Source organism: Rhinolophus sinicus, chromosome 14 (genome assembly GCF_057876585.1).
Source record: "Rhinolophus sinicus isolate RSI-liver-muscle chromosome 14, RSI-T2T, whole genome shotgun sequence".
In the NCBI taxonomy this organism is placed as follows: Eukaryota; Metazoa; Chordata; class Mammalia; order Chiroptera; family Rhinolophidae; genus Rhinolophus; species Rhinolophus sinicus.
Window position 1 is genome coordinate 128,670,135 of NC_142514.1, and position 11,354 is coordinate 128,681,488.

An 11,354-nucleotide genomic window follows, 5' to 3' on the forward strand; every position below is an offset into this window, starting at 1 on the left:
TTGGAGAAATGTCTCTTCAAGTCCTCTGCCCATTTTTCAATTGGATTGTTTGTTTTTTTGTTGTTGAGTTGCATGAGTTCCTTGTATATTCTGGATATTAGCCCCTTATCAGAGGCACTGTTTGCAAAAATCTTCTCCCATTCAGTTGGTGGCCTCTTTATTTTGTCGATGGTTTCTTTTGCTGTGCAGAAGCTTTTAACTTTCATATAGTCCCATTCGTTTATTTTAGCTTTTACTTCCATTGCCTTTGGAGTCAAATTCATAAAATGCTCTTTGAACCCAAGGTCCATAAGTTTAGTACCTATGTTTTCTTCTATGCAGTTTATTGTGTCAGGTCTTATGCTTAAGTCTTTGATCCATTTTGAATAAACTTTGGTACATGGTGACAAATAGCAGTCCAGTTTCATTCTTTTGCATGTGGCTATCTAATTCTCCCAGCTCATGTATTGGAAGAATCAACATAGTTAAAATGGCCATATTACCCAAAGCAATATACAGATTCAATGCAATCCCCATCAAAATCCCAATGGCATATTTTAAAGAAATAGAACAAAAAATCATCAGATTTGTTTGGAACCACAAAAGACCCTGAATAGCCAAAGCAATCTTAAGAAAAAAAAACAATAATGGAGGTATCACACTTCCTGACTTTGTCTTGTACTACAGGGCCACAATAATCAAAACAGCATGGTATTGGCAGAAAAACAGACACATAGACCAATGGAATAGAATTGAGAACCCAGAAATAAAACCACATAAATATGGACAGATAATTTTTGACAAAGAAGCTAAAAACATACAATGGAGCAACGACAGCCTCTTCAATAAAAGGTTATACCTTTTTAACATGCACATTCACTTAAGCCTTCATTTGTGCAATTTGGCAATATTATAGAAATGTGTCGCCTCAAAATTTTACATGTAGAAGTCCTAATCCTGAGTATCTCAGAATATGACCATATTTGGTAACAGAGTCTTTAAAGAGGTGATTAAGTTAAAATGAGGTCAATAGGATGAGCCCTAATCCAACATGACTGGTGCCCTGATAAGAAGAGGTGATGGGACACAGATACACAAAGAGAGAAAACCATGTGAAGACACAGGGAGAGGATGACCATCTATAAGCCAAGGCTCTATCATTGTTTCAAGTTTTCTTTTGGGACAAGGAGGGGTTTCCAAGGTCAGCCACACTGCCATTCTCACTTCTATTTAGGCCCTATTGTTGAGCTGAGGTGGCTAGCCAGTCTTCCCTTTTCCTCTTGGCGCTTTCCCCTTCTGTTCCTTTCCTCTGTTAGTGGATCTTTTTGGGACTTAATCAATTCAGGAGTAAAAATGAGATAGCATTGAAAAAAAAAAAGGCTGGGATCTTAAGCCTTTCCTCTCAGGAGGCTCCTAAGTCCCTCTGCGCACTTTTTTTTTTTTTTTTTTTTTTTCATTCTCCCCACCCCACCGTCCTGCTTATTTAGAGTATTAGGTGCCTATTTGATTAATATTTGCCTAAGGGATCTATTAAGTAAGTCTCTACAGAATGAATAGATCTGATTTATAGTGCTTTGCTCCTCCACCATAAAAGATAAGCTAAAAATTTTTAAATGGTGAGTTTTCTTGCTTAAATCCCAAATAATCACTATAGAAAAGAAAAAGTAAAATGATCAAAATTTCCTAGTTCTGACAGGCCTTAAATCATCACTAACGCTATGGACAATTCCCACCCACCCCCCACCCCCACACACCCCCATCACCCACAGGACACAATCCAAATTAGTCTTTAACCTGGCTCGAACTAACAAGAAAAAGAACACACACACACACACACACACACACACACACACACACACACACAGTGCTCTTTAAGGCTCAGTTCAAATATTCACTGTTATTTATGTGTTCCCAAATAAGTTGATTCATGTTTGTTTCTTTGATTCTTTACTATTTTTCTTGTTTGTTGACTCTATTTATAAGAGCCAGCAGCTCTTCCTTTTTCATGTTAACAACTACAAAGCATAGCAAGCGCTTTCATATAAATAAACGAATGAAATTGAGTTTGGGAATGTACTGCTGATTACAATGTAGAATGTGTCTTGGATGTGCCTTTAAAATTTTACCCACTAACATCAGGTAAACAAAGTGAAAATGACACATCATTTAAGCAAGAAATAATATATCTGAACTAACTAAACAATCGTGGGGATGGAGAATAACAGACTTTAGAGATAAATAATTGACAGGGCTTTGTGTTTAATTGGTTAAAAGGTATAAGGGAAAGGGAATGGTTCACAAAATTAAGGACAAATTAAGTAAGAGTTGGTGACTTTATCTGACAGAACATCAGAAAAAGAACAAGTTTAGGGTGCTCAGATTTTTATTTATTTATTAAGTACTCAAAGTGTGGTAGAATATATTTTGGGATTAAAGAACTCACAGTCTAGTTGGGAATCAAGAAATGCATCTAAATTAATAAAGAAAACTGTAAAGTGGTTTAGAAATAATATCAAATCTATAAACAATGGGAAATGAACATAATGGGGGGAAATATACCATTTACTACCCAAAGGAGAATAAAAGTCAATGTTGTTGTATGATCTGGAACCAACTACTCCACTGCTCTGAGCTAGAGTTCCAAAATGGCAATACATATTTTTGTTGATTTGACATCTTGACACAGGGAAAGTTATTGCTAGATAGCCTTGAGCTCAATAGGCATTATTGAGGCATACTGATGCCTTCTGTTGGCAAAAACCCAGCTCACACTGGCTTTTGCAGAGAGGGAAACTTCTTGGGTCATGTAACTGAATAGACCTGAGATAGTGGGATAGAAAGGTAGAACTTTAGGCGAGACTCTTCAAAAAATATCATTATTAAAATAAAGGGGCAAGTCATTGATTGACCAAAAATATTTTACATTCTCTCTATATTTGAACGTGTAAATACACGTAATATTCCATCATATTAACACAATACAATTTATATATACTTTCACCATATATTTTATATATCTTTGCAAATTTTTTATATCTTTGTAAATGAGTATTCTTATAGCTTATAATAAGAAAGCAAACAACTTAATATATAAGAGCAAAAGACTGAAACAGACACTTCACAAAGATGTACAATATATGTTAAAAGTATATATAAATTGTTATATTCATACAGTAGATTATAGAGCAGTAACAAGAAATGAGTTACTGATCCATGCAGCAACTCTGATGAAACTCAAAACCATTATGTTAAGTAAAAGAAGGCACACACAAAGGATGACATAGGTACAATTTTATCTGTATTACATTCTAGGATAGACAAAACTGACCTATAGTGATAGAAAAATAAGTGGTTTCTTTGGGACAGGGGTGATGGTGATAATTTATTGCAAATGTACATGAGTTTTAGTGATGATCAGAAAGTCTTCTTTTTTATTGTGGTTATATTTGTATTTATATTTGTATGTGGTTATAAAGGCATATTTTTGAGACTGCTCAAACTGTATACTTAGAATGGGTATATTTACTGTACATAGATTTAAATCAGTAAAATAGTATTAAAAAGTCAAAGTAAAATTATGGTTCTTTGGGAAAAAACACCAAATAGACAAACCACTCTTATCTAACTATTAAAAAATAAAGAGTGAAATCAAGTCTAATACAAACAAAATGATAGAGTTAAATAGCATTAAATACATTAAATTAAGATAAGAGATTATTTCACATAAATCTATGGAAATAAATTTCAAATCCTAAGCAAAAATACAATTAATCATAATTGACCCTAGTTGTAATAGAAAGCTTAAACAGACTGATTACCATGTGAAAAAGATAAAGAATTCAAAACTACTTCCTCAAAATCACCCAAACTAGACAGTTACATGGGGGATTCTACCAATCCTTTAAAGACCATTCCTATTTAAATTGTTATGGAGCATAGAAATAAAAAGAAGAAAAACTCCTACTTTTTGTCTCAAACAAATGTAATATTTATAACTAAACTTGATAAAGGTGACACAAAAAAGAAAACTAGAAAAACTGTTTCCCTCATGAAAATTGATTCAGGAATCTTAACCAAAATATTGGCAAACACAACCCTCCAACAACGTGTTAAGAAAACATGTCTTGATGACCAAATCAAATTTATTCATGGGACCAAGTAGTGACTTAATAATAGGAAAGCTATTAACATAAATTATTATATGATAGTTTTGAGGCAAATAAATCATACATGTTTCTGTGTATCTGACTAATGTCCAAGTGAAGGCAATTACAAAACCTGGATTTGAAAAAGAAAAATCTCGTTTGAGATAATTGTAGAGAAATCAAGGCAAACAGGATTTGAGGAGCCCTGATCACAGAAAAGAAAGAAATGGATTGAGGTTAGATCTAGATCATCACCCCTATTTCCCTTTCTGAAATTTGTCAATTTGCCTCATAAAGTGTAAAGCAGGAGCAGAACTTGCAGCAGTCTTGCTAGGGACTGAAAACCATGAAGTTCAGGACTCCTTGTCAGCGAGGATTGAAGTTTTAACATCCTAAAGAAAAGAAAATTGCAGAAAGTGAACACAGGAAAGCGCCTGATTTCCTTTAGAGGAATTTTCTGAATCCTAGGCGGTATATACATGCACAAGGCAAAAGGCCAAGAAATCAAGCAAAAGGAAGATGCTAAGGGACTGACAAAGCTAAGCAGAAATTTCTACAGTCTCACAGTTTGGGAGACAACAATTGAATTTCAGGGTGTACCATGAAGAAGAGGCCCTGAAAAATGCCAAACTTTGTTTACTTACCATGGTCTAAGCCAGGGGTGTCCAAACTTTTTTCAACGTTTTTTACCAAGGGCCATATGTGGTAAAATACACAAACAGCCAGGCCACTCACTCAAGGTGAAGTACGTATTGCCTCACCTGATTTATTTAAGTAAACTAAATATATTTTTGGAATTTGCTGCAGGCCAATTAAAAATGGATTGTGGGCCGCAGTTGGCCCGCAGGCCGCAGTTTGGACACCCCTGGCTAAGCTTTAGGTATAAGCACAAACCAGAAAGAGATCTCCAAAACCAAAGCCTAAAACATAATATTTTAACCTCTGATTTTATCAAGACCATACTCTGCCTACCATAATTAAATTAAATTTTCTTTGGAGAAAAATAATATCATGCAGAATCTCTTCAATTTTTTCATAAACAATGTGTGATATTCAGTCAAAAGCTACCAAACATGCCAAGAAACAGGACTAAAATATCAAAGCCCAGGGCAAAACATAGATTATAGAAACAAAGAGGTGACTCAGATATTAGAGCGATCGGAAAACACTCTAAATCATTATGATTAGTATAACTCAAGAAAATGGTTGAAAATCTGACAAATATCACCAGATCACTCAAATCCATGAGAATCAAACAAATGAAAATCTAAAATAGAGAATTACAATGTTTGAAATTCAGAATGCAGTGAATAGATTTAACAATAGATTAGACACACAAAGGAGAAGATTATTAAATGGGAAAATAATTCAGTAGAAAATATCCAGATTGAAGCACAAAGGGGAAAATGAATGAAAAAAATGCAGATGAGTATTATGGACATTAAGTAATGAAAAATTCTAAAATATGTACTATTAGAATCACAGGAGAGGAGAATGAAGCAGAGCAATACTTGGGAGATAGTAGCTGGCAATTTTCCAAAACTGGAAAACTATATCAAGTTACAGATTCTAGAAGCATTGAAAACCTTAAGAAGAATAAATACAATGAAACACACACCTGAGCACATTAGAATAAAACTGCTAGACCAATGATGAGATGAAAATCTTAAAAGCTGTTTAGAGACGAAAAATACATTATTTTAAATGAAGCAAATATAACTGCACAAAAAAAGCAAAAACTACATAAAAAGAGATTAATAAATTTTATTTCATTAACATTTAAAAAATGTGTTTATCAAAAAACATTATTAAAAGGTAAAGAAACAAGTCACAGAGTGGAGAAGATATTTATAATTTTTTTCATGTGCAAAATAATTTAAAAGGTAACTTATACAAGGTTATTCAAATTGCCAAAAAATATGAAAATGTCTTCAACATTACCAGTCATCAGAGAAATGAAAATTAAAACCTTAATGAGATACTACTACATATCCAGACATGTGCTATATTAAAAAATGACTTTAACAAGTATTGCCAAAAGAACTTTCATATCCAGCGGATGGAAGCATAAAGTTGGTTCCACTTCTTTGAAACTATGTGTTAGTATTTACGAACGCTGAACATATGCATATCTATGACCCACAATTCTACTCTTAGGTGTATACTTTTAGATACTTATATACACCAAAGGTATGACTAAGAATGTTCATCGCTGCACAAGGCAAAATTGCCTCACACCACAAATGAACTAAATATCCATCAATATTAAAATGAATAAATAATGTATGGTACAAAACAAGAATGATTTACTGATACACGGGGCAACATGGATGAATCTCACAGATACAATGTTGAGCGGGAAAGTCCAGACATGAAAGAGTAGATACTTTATGTTTCATTCATATCAAGTTAAAAAATCAATCAAACTAATTTGTCGTGGTAGAATTCAGGAGAGTGGTTATGTTTTTTGGGGAAATGAGAAGACTTCAGGAGAAATAGTAATAATCTTTATGTTGATTTGGGTGGTGGTTATTTGTACAAAAATTCATTGATCCATATACTTAAGATTTGTGTACTTTAGTGTATCAATTGTAATACTTAAGTAGAAAATTTTATAAGTAAAACAGAAAAATATATAAGCAAAGAATAAAAGTAGTAATGGATTAAAAATAGTGATATTCTGATTCAAGGGAAAATGATAGACAATTTGTCTACAGAATGCCAGCTAATAAATGTGGAAGTGTGTAAAATGCCATTGTGCAAGCAGCACCATAATAACTAATTCAGAGAAATCATCAATGGTACTAAAACTATTGGATGAAAGCTAATAGGGGAATAGGATATTCAAAAATATTTAAACTGAATCAAATATTAAGGTAACACATCAGGCAAATGTATACTGAGACATTTTATAAGACTACTAGCTTGGATATTCATTTTCCAGTTGTTCAATGCCTATATGTAAAAATAACTATCAGCCATCCAAACAAAGGTGTCAAGAGCAGTTGGACACAAGATCCTGAAATTTAAGGCAGGAGTCTAAACTACTGATATACACTTGGAAACTACTGAATAGAAAGGATGCCAATTGATTTATGGAAATCACACAAGGAGTGAGTATAATGTGGTTAGAGAAGAGGAACAAGGTATGAATTGTGAAGTGCTCCATTTTTTAGAGGTGGAGAGGGTAAAACTAATGCAGCAATGAAGATAGAAAAGGAGTGGACAGTGAGGCAGGAGGAAAGCTGGCAATATGTACTGTCCCTTCCAAAATAAAGGAAGTGTTTCAAGCAGTGGGAATGGTTATGACAATGTTGCTGTTGAGTGAGATAATCTGAAGGCTGAGAATTTGTGAATGTGCTTGTTTTCTGCAAGGGACAGAGACCTGGCTGGAGGAGGTGTAAATGAGAAACAGAGATCAGGAAATGGACACAATCAATACAGACAACTCTTTTGAGGAGTTTTATTATAAAAGCAAACAGAGAAATTGGGTGATTGTGGAAAGCATATGTGAGGTTAAAGGGAGGATTTTCTTTTAAGGTTAGAGATATTTCACTGTGTTTGAATGGCAGTGGAGGAAGCCCAGGAAAGAGAAAAAATGATGATACAGGAAAAAGACTTGACAACTGTAGAGAAATATCCTTAAATGAGAAGGAGGGGTTTCAGTGCTAAAGTGGAGGGGTTGACTTTACACAATAACAGGAAAGCTAATAGAGGAAACGTATGTAGGTACAGGTAGGCTAGGGGGATATGGAGGGAAGATAGGAAAGTTCTCTTCCCAGTGCTTCCATTTTCTCAGAGAAATAAGAAGTCAGTGCTTCCATTTTCCCAGGGTTATTGCCTGAGAGAGGAGATGATAGGGGTTAGTGATAATATAAGTAAGGATATCATGTAGAATTGTTGTCATCTCCTCCTCCACTGTTTACATATATTTTTAAAAATCATTGGCCAATTTAGTTTTAATACTTAGAAAAATAAAAGGAAAAAAGGTGTGGGTAACATGTAGAGACAGAGTTGAAGTTGTCCAATGCTGTTGCAAGCAGGAGTCCTGGAACAAATGCAGATTTCAGGGGAGGCTGCAAAGGAGCCAGCATAACACCAGGGCGTGTAATAGTTAATCAATAGATTAAGAATTGTTGCATAATAAGCAAAGAATTGGCTATAAATGGCTTTCAGACACACGTATAGTTATACACACACCACACACACTGTGTTTCCCCGAAAATAAGACTTAACCAGAAAATAAGCCCTAGCATGATTTTTCAGGATGACATCCCCTGAACATAAGCCCTAATGCGTCTTTTGGAGCAAAACTTAATATAAGACCCGGTCCTATTTTTGGGGAAACACGGTATGTGTTTTTATTGTAAATAAGTACCATAGAATGACAGAGCTGGTTATATGGACTTAGAAACTATATAGCGCCCTTGTATATTTTCCTTATTACCAACTAATTTGAGAATATGATGAGATCAATGAACGGGTTTCCTCCACAGGAACATGGAAATAAGCACATATGTACAATGTGATACATAAAGAAGTGTTCATGGATCCAAGTATAAGAATCCTGATACTGCCCCAAATGTGTCCTGAGCCAGTTGACCTTCCCACTCTCATGTCCATGCTTGTGTGTTTTATCCTCTCTGCCTGCAATGCCCATCTTTGTTTTTGCCTATTAAACTGCTGCTTTTCCATCAAATTCAAAATTAAGCTTTTATTTTCTGTGAAGTTTTTTGATTCTTGACAAACCCTAGATCTCCCTCCTCGAAGCTCCCAATGATTCCATGGTAGCATTTATCACTTTGCTTTGTAATTGTTGGTTTGTAAGCCTGTTAAACCTATGATTCTGTGGATTCTTTGAAGGCGGGGATTAAATCTTTTTATTTCTGAATCATCATTACCTAGATTAGTGCCTGGCAAGTTTTGAATAAATTTTAAACATGAGGTAAAATTGTATCTATAATAGACTAGTGTAGGTGACTTATTTAAGCAAGTTAGTGGCAATACAAGACAAGATCAGGGAGTTTTTCTTGCTCAGTTTAGGTCTCTCTTTATTCTTCCTGCATCCATATGTTTTAGGAAAGAAATATTTTACACCAGGAAATGGTGTTAGGGTGGAAATGGAGCTGTAGTGCACATCCAAAAGGATAAGTGCTCCCCCTTGTGGCATCTCTGGGAGGTGTAGGTGAAACTAGCCATGGATTCCTGCAGCCCTGTTAGAAAGCAAGATAGATCATGAGCTGGGAGTGAAAAATTGTAGCCCTCACCCTGTGTTCCCCAAGGAGGAAGTTAATAAGAAGACATTTCCTTTCACCGCAAGCAAAAAATGTCTTCATATCAATTATCTTAACCATTTTCATTAGATTACACAGGCATCTGAGAATGTGCGTCAGGCAGATACTCTCATCTCTATTACCTAATGTAAGTCCTCACTACAACTCTATTGAAGCAAGTTTTCTCATTCCAATGCCACGAATGAGAAAACTGAGGTTCAGAAAGTTAAAACAATTATTGTAACTTCTGTGGAGTGCACTTTCTACCACACTCTGCTGCCCACTTCGGCAGTAAAACTTTAGGTAGCTACAAAACAAGTTTGCCATCCGTGTTGCCAGAATTATGTTGGCTACCAAATAGGGCAAAAGAAGCTGATTCTCGGATAACAGTTTAGGTGCAGAAATCAAAGCTCCATTTCCCTGCTGTTTTTTTCTATATCAGGACTCCAACTGGTCAAAATACTAGGTGAAGATAAGGGCTCCTGTGGGGGGTGAGGGAGAATGGCTAAGAAGTACATGGATTTCTTTTTCTGATCCACAAGCTCAGACCTCACAAGCAGCCAGCAATGGTCCTAATACTTTACAGCAAACAAAAGTCAGAGAAGAAGGGAATAAATCATCAGGCTGCCTCAGACAAAGTTTCCAAAGTCCAGCCTGGAACATTTTTCTTGTCTAAAACTCAACACATTCTTTTACCCCAAACCAACAGCTTGGGGACATGCAACAGCCCACAAGGAACCTTTTAGAAGGACTGGACATGTCTTTGCTGGAAGAAACAATATTAGCTTTGATTTGATATATGATTTCATAACCTCTTCTCTCCTTCTCCAGACTCTTCCCCCTTAAAAGATCTAACAAACATCCAAATCCCTACAGTAGCATGATTACCACAAGATATGGAAATATCTTGAACCCTCACAAGGCAATGATCAAAATAGTAGCTAACACCTATTGATCACACATTATGCACTAAGTGCTTTACTAGCATGATTACCTCATTTAATCCTCCCAGCAAACCGTACTGTATTAACCAAGAAAGGCTCTATTGTTTAATTGACTTGCCCAAGGTCACAGTGAGTAGTGAGTAGAGCTGGGATTGAAAGCAAATAAGTTGACCTTCCACTCTGTTGCCCAGGGGGATTAAATAGAAATAGACAATCCTGAGTATCTGAGGGACTGTATCTCCACCTATAGTGGCTGCTTCCGTAGTTCAGTCAGCACATCAGAGACTACAAGAGAAAAATAATAGCTGAAACTTCCTCTTCCCCACTTTGCAGAGCTGAGGAATAGCCTAGGACCTAGCCCGCTGTGTGTTTCTAAAGAAAAATAATAGCAATTAAAATTCTCACCTAGAGTTAGTTAATACATCAGGGAGAATTTATTACTGACAAAATTCATAAGGAGATACAGGCCACAGGGTGCAACCTGATACTTTGATTTTAAGATCAATCTATTCTTATTAGTTTGCTGTGATGGTCGGTTTTACTTTCCGCAATCCTGGGTGCTGTCTCTTTACCACTTTCCAAAGGTTGTCATATCTGTCTGTCTGCTTTCCCATCTAAGCCCTGTACTCCTGTACTGCCCCCTGCTCGCTGTAAAGCCATTTCCGGTGTGGGCCTTGAAGTTTGTGCCTCTTATTACCCTGGTCAGGGTCACCTGGCTTCATAGCTGAGCAGCAGAGACTCCAAATAGTCCCCTCCCACCCTCAGCTCAGTAGATATACAGGAAATAAAGCCCAGTAGGAGGCAAGAGATTGAGGGAGCATCATCCCTAAATCACAAGGTTGACAGGGTAAAAAGCAGGTGTCGTCAGCAGGATAGGTAAGGTGTGGGTGGATTTGGGATGACTCCCCCTCACAGGACTTGCTATTGTAACAGGAATGTGGGAGCTGTGAGGATAACGGAGGAGAACTTTGAAGTCAGAGCTTCAATTCCTGGTCTTTTAAATGGGAACAGTA